We start from the raw sequence: 10,403 nt of genomic DNA, 5'->3' as shown, positions 1-10,403 counted from the left end.
TTGCTCAACCAGAACAGCCACATTAATTCTAAATTCAGTGTAAACAAGAAGCAGAATAAATGTTTTCCAAGTAGAGGAGCAAACCTGGCAAGGAATGAAACACATTCATGCTTTTAAGGTTCACAATACAAGTGTGTAGAAATACAGAATCTTGGTTTTCAGGAATGTCAGGGCATTTTACAGTCCATGGTTTATATATTGTTTCCCCTTTAATTTTGAGCTAATTCTTTACTTAGTCAGCCTTAATCTTTAATCTGTTTCTTTCCAGATATTTATAATTTGTGCGCATATCCAAGACTGAATTTAATTTGAGTCTGAATTGGGACTGATCCTGAATGACTTTTCAGACAAGTGCAAATCAGAGCAGTGACTGAATTTATTGAGCAGAACCCAGCACAGAAACACCCCAAGGAGCTTTGACTCCCAGAATTGTGGGGCTCCATTGATGCCAGTGCTGCTCTCAGAGTTTGTGCAAGGATCAGAAGAGTTACTGCTTTTAATAACTTATTACAAGATTTTTTACATCAGTGCTTCCTCGACTTCAAGGAAGTCATCCCCTAAACCACACCACATAACCCAAATACACTCAGCTTCACCACTTTCTCTCTATAAAATATCTTTCCCAGGCATCCCACCTTTCTTCTCCAGAATATTTCCTATTTTCAGGATCAGCCTGAAAGCTAGGCTGCAGAATTAAACAGATTATTCCAATCAAGGGCTCAGCAATGCCCTGTGGGCAGCTGCCACCTCTTCCCTGCTTTTGCCCCTTCCTGTCCTGCTTTTCCTTCAGGTGTTGTGTCCTTGCCTTTCCTGCAGCATTCTCCTGACACTGAATATCAGCTCCTCATCTCTGATTTCTGCACTGCAGGACATGTTGATTTCTTTTTTCCCAGGCATAAATTTATGGTGTTGCAGATGTACAAAACACGATTTGCTGTAATAAAATCTATTGATTTACACTAAGACATGGAAAGCCTTCTCTAACATTTCCTTAATCCACAATTCATTGTGCATTAGTATCAAATCAGGCAGAAAGGGCCAAGAAGTATTTTTAATGTTTTCTACCATAGAGTGTAGCAGTGTCTAAACTCTAAAAACTCATTTATTGTTGCCTAAACTCATTATTGATCATTAAAACTGGTGCTAAAGTGAGTGAAGTCCTGTAATTTACCACACACTGAAATATCCCAGGGTATGGATCTTCCCCTGCTGTAAATAGTCATGCTCAAATCAAAATGAATAAACTTGGGATCATTTACACCAAGCAAGAACTGGCATTTCCCATGTTTACAAATACCTAGCTGTATTTAAAATTGCCTTTTTCATGCTGAAATGGAAAAAAAAATAAAAGCCTTCCTGATTTATCATCTGAAATTTGTCTTTGCTTCCTACGTTTGGTGGCGAGCGGGGAACCAAAATGCAGGGGGTGGAAAAAGGCAGGAATTTCTGAATAGAAATAGCTCCCTTCCCTATCATGGACTCTGTGATAGAATAAAAGTCAGATTTTTGTATTTTTTCTCTTTGATTAATATTTTTAGTCAAACTCTTAGCTCTGTAAATGAGTGAGCACATGCAAACAAACAAATTCCCCACTGGTTTTTAGCATAGTCTGTAGTTTTAGAATCTACAGATCTAAGAAAATAATGAAGCCAGAGAAGAAAAACTCCAGAAAAGAAGTCTTATATCACTTCTAGACAGTATTTCTAGCAGAAAATAAAGAGTATTCTGAGACAAATTGGGGTAAAAAATGTCCTCTGCTAATAAATCTTTGGGTTGCTGTTATGAATATCCCCATTTCCCACCCAGTAAAGCATTTTATTTTTGCCTGAGCAGAACGAAGCAGTTTGAAGCTACTGGCTTGAGAAAAGGCTGTGATTTGAGAAAAGCCTGTGATCTCAGTCAGACAGGGGTGGGAGCAGATTGCACAATCAGAAGATATGAGGAGTGTTTATTCCTTATTAAGAACAATTTATCCTCTGATATTTCTGCATCTCCTGGTGTGGGCTTGAAACCACATGGAGCTTGCACAGGGAGAGGTTGGGAGAAGATCCGAATATTTTCAAGGCAGATGCATTTCCTGGTGTCCTGGGGAATTGAAAAGGTTCCACTCTGCATTTCAATAGCTGGCATTCAATCTGAGTTTCAGAAATCCCAGACCACAGGACGTCCATCTCCTCTATTATTCAACAGTTTAATATGCAGCATTTCCTGATATTTACATCAAATGTCTTTCTTTACTCATAATATATTCCCTTCACCTGTTAAACTCTTTCTGCCACGTAACAGAGTGAATAATTATTGTCCTTTATACAGGCTTAGGTCCTCAGACATTTGAAAGCTGTAATTGTGTCCCTGCTTATTCCTTATTTGGCCAAATTATAACTGCTTAATTCCCTTCGTTTTTCTTCCCACTTCAGTTCTCACAAAACCCTTTCATTTTTTATTCTGCCTCCTCTCTGATTTGCTGCCAATGTAACATCTTTCTGGGAGAGCATCTCTTATGGCTGCGTGCAGTGGCCAGGACAAGGTTGCAGATAATCCCAGCTTTGGGGCTGCCAGCCACCTCCAACCCCTTTGAAGCCCATGGCTGCACTTCCATTGGATGCAGAGGGCACTGGATCCTCAACTTGCATTTTATTTTTTACAATTCCTATAGTGTTCTTCTGCTCTCTTATCCATTGCCACTCTTCCATTCCTTAAAAGATAAACTCTTGTTCATCTTTTGAGTTACTCTGGCTTGTGCTGGTTTTGTTTTTGCAGTAAAACAATTTTCTTCCTTTGATGAATCTATTTTGCCCATCTTTTATCCATGTTTTCTGTCAATCTTTTTTTATTTCACTCCCCTTATTTAGAACCATCTATGGATGGGCATAAACTGCGTATTTAATTGTGATCTTGACTGTACCTTTTTTCTAAGCCATTAATGAAGATATAAAGTAAAGTCAAACTATCAGGTTGTGTTACCCCATTGGACATTTCCACCCATCTTGCTGTTTATCAACATTTTTTTCATTTGTGCTTTAGCCATTTTTCAACCCACACACCACTCTGCAGCCAAGCTGACTTGAATTAATTTTTCAATTAAGATTTCATGAGACAGTGTCAAATGCTTAACTAAAATCCAAGTATCTGTCAACTCCCATATTGAGATTTTTTTTCTGGTTTTATCTTATTTGACTTTTTTTCCCTTGCTCCCTCTGTTTAAAGCTAATTCTTCATACAAAGACATCAACAACTCTTCAATGTCTGCATCACTTTGAAATTGAGCTTGTCAAGGGTAGCCTGGAAGTGTCTGGTGCCAAAGCCCACCCAGCTCTGGGTTTGCAGAATGTGAAAAGATTTTGCTCTCCTTCACTCTGCAGTGACTGGGGTAAGCTGCACCAGGCTTTTCTGCCTAAATCCTCTCTCAGATTCCCAGTTCTCTCCACTATTTTTATTCACACAGCCAGAAAACATCTCCTGTCCATCCCTTATCACACAAAAAGCAGCAGATGAAGCTGTAATTCCACTCACTGATTTTTATTCCAATGAGAGAAATCTTTCCCCACATCCAGCATCCCCTGGTGTCTGTGGTGTGCCCAAATTACCAAACTCAGACTCCTGAAATCCGGGGGTGCAAAGATCTGAATTTATACATTTATACATCTGAATTTATACATCTCATTGCTGGACATTAATCCTCTGTTTCTGTTGTCTTCAGAGGGAGTAATCATGTAGTGAAGTGTTGCTTCTTGTTAATTAAAGTAGTCCAGCCTGGCTATTGCAGAGCTACTCTGTGTAGTATTTAGATATTATTTAGTATCTAGTGAATTCCTTTCACTCATTGAAAATATAAAAATAATTATTCTTGTCTTTATTAACTCACTGTATCCTCAGCCTTTACTAAGGAACGTTTATGTGGGTAAATAAACAGCAACTTTCTATGAAATTTCTTTCATATCCAAATAAATTTCCAGCTACCAGGATGAATTTCTAATTAATTCATAATAACCAGTTAAAAGATGCTACATCATTAATTCTGGAAGGGTATTACCAGAAAAGCATTTTGTAATGTATTCAAATTCCTGACAAGAGAAAGAAACCAATAAGCAAGTTTTGAAGAATAAAAATACTTTCTCCTTCCATGAGAAAAATACAGGAGGACCATCAATACCCAATTTTTTAGTAGCCAGACACTTTGATTAATTACTAAAGGATTATGTATTTCCTCTTAAAAAACCAGATTTGAATCTATGAAAGATTTAAAGAGGCTTTTGAATAATGAAGAAACTCATTGAAATTAAAGAAAGCCAATGGCTTCTATTTTATTGCAAACATATTTTAAGGCTTGACAAGAGTTGCAATGTTCCCCTAATTTTTGCTGTAAAAGGGAAGTAAAACAACTGTTTATTGTGGCAATACTTCATAATGCCCTACTTCTGTAAATTGTCTTTAAGCTCTAGGGTAAGGAGGGAACATTCATGTTTTTAAATTGGATACAAAAGCTTTTTCTATGCAATGGCTGCTGGAGCATAAATTGCCACACAGAGACTCCCAGATTTTTCTGAACACACTGATGCTCAGCAAGGTGGCAAGGTTTTTCTGCCTTGCTTTACCTGCAATCCTGCAATGCTTGTAGCTGGTGCTTCTTTGAAATGTTTTTAATGTTTGGGATGCAAAACACAGACTTTGAAAATGTTGTCGGAAATTGTCCTTGAAACAGCCCCAAAACCCTCAGAGCCAGCCCAAAGTTTTGCAGAGTTGTAGTACGGCTAATTTATGAAATAGATTGGCTGGCCAGGCTGAGGCCACAACGTTCCACACGCGATAATGGGGAGAAAATGACACTTTAAATTAAATTTTCAGGGCAGGGCAGCAGCGGGTCAGGGGTGGTGTCACCGAGGTGAGTCCCACAGGGACTGCCAGCAGGGCAGGGAGGTCACTGCTGCCCTGGCCAGGGCACACCTCCAGTGCGTGTCCAGCTCTGCCCTCACTTTGGGAAGGACCTTGAGACGTGTCCAGAGGGGACAACGAGGCTGGAGAGGGGCTGGGAACACAAACCCTGTGAGGAACTGTCGCTACAGGACACGTGAAAGCACGATGTGTGCTGCTGCTATTGCAAAGGTGAAAAAGAGAAAGTTTATTTTCTGACTCCAGCATTTATACTTTTCCAAAGGTGACAGTGGATTGGAGGGTGAATGAGCCACCTCTCCAATGGCATTGGACAAACTACCAGTACATCAAATTTCTCCGCCTCCATGGAGGAATGGTAAATAGGTTGTTTACAGAAAGTTGTGTGAGAAAGTTCTCTACAAGAATGTAAACTCAGAAGGCTTGAGGAAATCCTAAGAATCAGGGCAACAAGGAACAGCTGAGGGAGCTGGGGGGGCTCAGCCTGGAGAAAAGGAGACTCAGGGGTGACATTGTCACTCTCCAGAGCTCCTGAAGGGTGCCTGTGGCCAGGTGGGGCTGGGCTCTTTCTCCAGGAACTGACAGAACCAGAGCACACAGCCTCAAGCTGCACCAAGGGAAATTTAGGTTGGATATTAGGAAAAAGTTTCTCATGGAAAGAGCGATAAAGTTCCGGAATAGAGTGATAAAGTTCTGGAATGGCTGCCCAGGGAGGTGGTGGAGTCACCACCCCTGGGTGTGTTTAACAAAGCCTGGATGTGGCTCTGGGTACCAGGGTTGGGTTGAGGGGTTGGGGCTGGGTTGGACTCGATGATCCTGAAGGTCTCTTCCAACCCAGTGACTCATTCTGTGAATTCTGTGATTCTGTGAATTCGGTGAGGTGCTGCTCCCTCCAGGTGCCACCCAGGAGGGACTGAGGCTGGCTGTGCGTCCTCCTCCAGGGCCAGGTGACAAGAGGTGGCACAGGGATGAGTTTCCAGGCGGGTTTGGGGCTGTGGGGTGCAGGGGAAGCAGCTGAGCGCCCTGCAGGTGCTGGAGGCTGCTGGGGCTGCAGCTGGCACCTGCAACGATGGCAGGGCTGCTGGGGAAGGGAGCTGGGCCACGGGGAGCCCCGGGTGAGCGTGTGCCAGAACGTGATGCTGAGCAATTAGCCACCAAATTAGCAATTAACCACAGAATTAACAATTATCCACTGAATCGAGAAGCTGCTGCAGGTACCAACCAGCTCTGGAAACTCCTTCTGCCCTTGTGCTTCCACTGCACTTCCTTCCTTCCTCATCACAGGAGAGAATTTTAACTTTTCCATTGGAAGGAAAACCATATTTTAAGTGCTAAGGATCAGATTGTACAGACCTATTGCTTTATTTACATATTTAAGGTCCTACTGTTTTATTGATATATTTGTTTGTTTATTTTAAAGTCCTACTGTCTTATTTATTTATTAATCTTAAGGTCCTATAGTTCCATTTATTTATTTATTTATTTAAAGGTCATACTGTTTTATTTATTTATTTAAGGGCCATATTATTTTTTGATTTTAAGGTCCTATTCTTTCATTTATTTGTTTATTTAATTTAAAGGTCCTACTGTTTCATTTTTTATTTCTATATATATTTATTTTTTTATTTTAAAGTCCTACTGTTTCATTAATTAATTTGTTTGTTTAAAGGTCCTACTGTTTCATTTATTTACATATTTTTGTTTGTTTATTTTAAGGTCCTCCTGCTTCATGTATTTATTTATATATTTATTTGTTAGTTTATTTTAAGGCCCTGTTTATTTATTTATTTATTTATTTATTTATTTATTTATAGGTCTTACTTTTTTTTTAATTTTAAGTTCCTACTGTTTCATTAATTAATTTTTTTTAAGGTCCTACTGTTTTGTTTATTTATTTATTTATTTATTTATTTATTTATAGGTCTTACTTTTTTTTTTAATTTTAAGTTCCTACTGTTTTATTAATTAATTTTTTTAAGGTCCTACTGTTTTATTTATTTATTTATTTATTTATTCATTCATTCACTTATTTTTTTCAGAGCAGAAGGAGCAGGACAACTCCCATTATTTGAGAAGTTTTGGTTGGCATTAGAGCTGCTTGCAAGAAGAATTTTTGCATTCCCAGAGGGGAGGAAGGCCAATTGTCAACTGCAAGATTAGCAATGCAGTCAGCTGGTGTTTTAAATAACAGGAGAGATTCTGGAACGTGAAAACAAATTAATCCTTGCCATGGATGAGAAAGCGTTACCTGAAATTTTTGTTGTGTATTTAGAGCTTAGCAACAGATGCTGCACCTGGAAAAAAGGGAATTTACAGAGAGGTACAGAGCTGGCTCAGCACCCCCAAACTGCTCCACAACTCACAATAATTGCAATTAACTTCCAACAGAAGGAATGTGCACACGCACCAACAAGCAAAGGGAAACAAGTTTTCCTTGTTTCTGAAATTAATGTTCATGTTTCTGAAATTAAGGTTCTTATATTCATATATTGAGGTTTAATTGACATTGGATTTGACAAGAACAGGTTTGAAAATAACATAGCATGTTCTTATTTGGGTTTAATGCCTGGGTGTGAGATTTTTTTTATTTTTAATTTATTATTTCAAACTGATTCATGAAACCTTGAATTTGTTATAATAGGAAAAGCAGCAGGTTTTTTTTATTGCTGTTTTTCTGCTTGAAGAAATAAAACTGAAAGACATTTTTATCAACGTTTTTACTTCAGAAGAGACAGCAAAAATCACCCTTTTTTGGGGACAGTTTTTAAATCCTATTTTTAAATAAATCCTGTTTTTCTTCATAGGAAACTTGGTTGTCCCTGACATTAACACCATTCAAAAATTATTTCACACAAAACTGAAAGTCTTCAGATATAACAGCCATATACTGTTGATAATTGGATTATGTCTTGGACTCTCTTTTAGGAAAGAGAGAGGTAAAACCCTTTTTATGAACTGGGCCTACAATGGATTAACCTCAAGGCTGAGCTTAAAGAGGATGGAGCTGTGGCAGGTGAAGCTTTTATCATCCTCACAAAAGATAAGGACACCCAGGGGAGAAAGGGTGAGGAGGTGAGATAGCCACAAATCAGGCTCTAAATACCTTTAAAAAATTGTATTTCTTACAGTAAGGAGAGAAACAGATCTCATCAAGTGATTTTTCTCTATATTTATATACCTTATTATGTTTTTTTCCAAAATAACTTTCCTAAGGCTGACAGAGCTATATTTTACTGAAACACTTTAGAAAGTCCATTTATTTCTAAAGACATCCCGAAAAAAAAAAAAAAAAAAAAAAAGAATTATGGGCAGCTGGGCAGCATGCTCCATTTATTAATCTTTGCCAAAAGAGTCAGGGTACAACTGCAAGCGTTGGTACCTTAGGCTAAGAAAGTTTGGTCCAAAATATTCCAGAAACGGTGTCCTGAGCAGGTTTTGGTTGGGATTTTTTTGGTGTTATGAAATTATTTCCCCTCGATTTTGGGTGCATTGTAGAAAAATGTTCCTACAGAATAAACTGCATTTCCCACTCATCTGTAAAATAATAACAGGTTGGACAATATCAGAGCAATCCTTTAATTTTGGTGGGGCTTTCCCTGATAAATGTCTTCATATCTCTGTGCTGATCAGGAATCAAATCTGTGCTCTTATCTCATCTGGGCTGCTTTGGGTGGATAGAACGGACGGAAAGCAAAGCAGGAAAAATCCTGGCCAGGCAATGCTCTATCAACCCCCACACAGCACAGGACAGGCATTTTCTTCAAAGCTTGTTGGGAAGAAGTTTTATTTATTTCTGTGTTTTATTCAAGTAAAAATTCTGTGGGAGTCCAGGGCTTCCCTCTGGCTGCCCTGGCAGGTCTGGGACCCTGGCAGGGGTCAGGAACCCCCCTGGACAGAGCCCCCAGAGACACTGGCTGTGATCTCTGTCCATGGAAAAGAGTTTTCAATCTTACAGGATGAATTACAAGCTCTGAGTGTTTGATATAAGGAATAATTAAGTGTGGCACGGGTGCAAAAGTAAAATTTTAGGATTCTAGATGAGGGGTCCAAAGGGGACAAGCTGGAGGAAATTGGGTGTGCCTTGTCCTTTTTCTCCTCCTTCATGCCCTCCATGTGTCACTGTGGTGTTGGCATTTTTCTGTTGGTTCAGGCTGGGGACACACTGTCCAACGTAGGTGACAGATATTGGCACGTTCTTGTAAATGCAGCCCAGGGAGTTTCTGGTATTGAATGTTTGTCACATCCCACTGAGGGCAGAGCCCCACACGCTGCCCTGCAGGACAGAGCTGGGCAGGGCAGCAGAACATGTGAGAGATAAACAGAATAAACAACCTGGAAACCAGCACAGACCAATTATGGCTTCTGCTTTGGCAGGGGGCTGACAGACAGAAACTTTCTACAATCCCAGAATCATCAATACCTCAGATTCCAACAAAATCCACAAGAGATTAGGTGAATAGTACAGATCTAGGAATTTCAATTGAAAAAAAAGGGCTCTTATCTATTTGTCCCCATCACAATAAGAATTCCCAGAGAATCAGGCAATTTATTAAAGCTCATATTTGAGCTATCAAATGATGCTTTCCAAATTCTTCCTTGTGAGGTGTCCCAGGAAACCACAGCAAAGTCAGAGTTGTCATTCTCACCAGACTTCAGCTGGAGGTAAGGTATTTTCTGCTCTCTCTGCAGGGTGGGAAGCAAATCCTGAAGTGGGTTTGTCCTCTGTTGTCCAAGGAAGAGGAATTCTGCATTTCCTGACAGCAGAAGGCACAAAGGTGATGCTCAGAGGTGTTTGATCACCACCTGTGAGTGCAGAGATTTCATCTCTGTGAAATCTGTCTCCTCTCTTCCTGTGCTGCAGGCAGCTCCAAAACATCTCTGCTCTTTTATTTTGCGCTTTCTAAATAATACCTAAGAAGAAGATAGCCGATAAGGAGGTAATTTTATGTTTTGCTTTAAGTGTGCATCATTTTCCCTTTCTGTTGTCACATTGATTTATGTATTATGCCAGAAATAGAAAATGTGTATGGAAAGAGCAGCAGCATCCCACACAGAACCACTCAATTCAGCCTGGAAAGTCACTCACAGGATTTAAAATCACATCACAGGGCTTTTTGCTCTTAGACTTCACCTTTCATTACAAAATAAGTTTCTATTTTTTCCACTGTCCTGCCACCTTCAGTTGATCCAATTCTCCCTGCTCTGTAATACAGTCATTAAATATTGACTCTAATCCTTGATTTTTAGTGTATTAATTGCCGTTGTTTGAAGATTTTTTTAAAAGCAGGTGGTTATTCCTGAGCAGATGACGAAAAACCCCTTTAATGACATGAGCTAATTCTGGGTGCTGCCCTTGAGGTGCCCTGGCTGTGGCACATCTGTTCAAGCATCCACAGCACAAGTTTGGGATTGCCCCTCCAGCAAAAAAGAAACAACTTTGAGAGGCTTTTTTTGTCAACATAAAATCCACATTCTTCTTCCCACACACAGAGAACAATTTCCTAACCCAGGGA

At 39.6% G+C, this 10,403-nt stretch overlaps 1 long non-coding RNA gene across 2 annotated transcripts; it reads left to right on the top strand.

The window, feature by feature from the left end:
- Positions 1 to 6,920: 6,920 nt before the first annotated feature.
- On the top strand, positions 6,921 to 10,130 carry LOC110480359 (uncharacterized). Of its 2 annotated transcripts, none has more exons than XR_002467098.2 (2): positions 6,921 to 7,210; positions 9,580 to 10,130. It is a non-coding gene; the product is annotated as an uncharacterized LOC110480359 (long non-coding RNA). The 2 variants fall into 2 exon arrangements; XR_013340494.1 differs by lacking the exon at positions 6,921 to 7,210 and adding an exon at positions 7,845 to 7,954.
- Positions 10,131 to 10,403: the final 273 nt, after the last annotated feature.

This window comes from Lonchura striata, chromosome 10 (assembly GCF_046129695.1).
Source record: "Lonchura striata isolate bLonStr1 chromosome 10, bLonStr1.mat, whole genome shotgun sequence".
NCBI lineage: Eukaryota > Metazoa > Chordata > Aves > Passeriformes > Estrildidae > Lonchura > Lonchura striata.
This window is presented reverse-complemented; position numbering and strand designations above follow the sequence as displayed.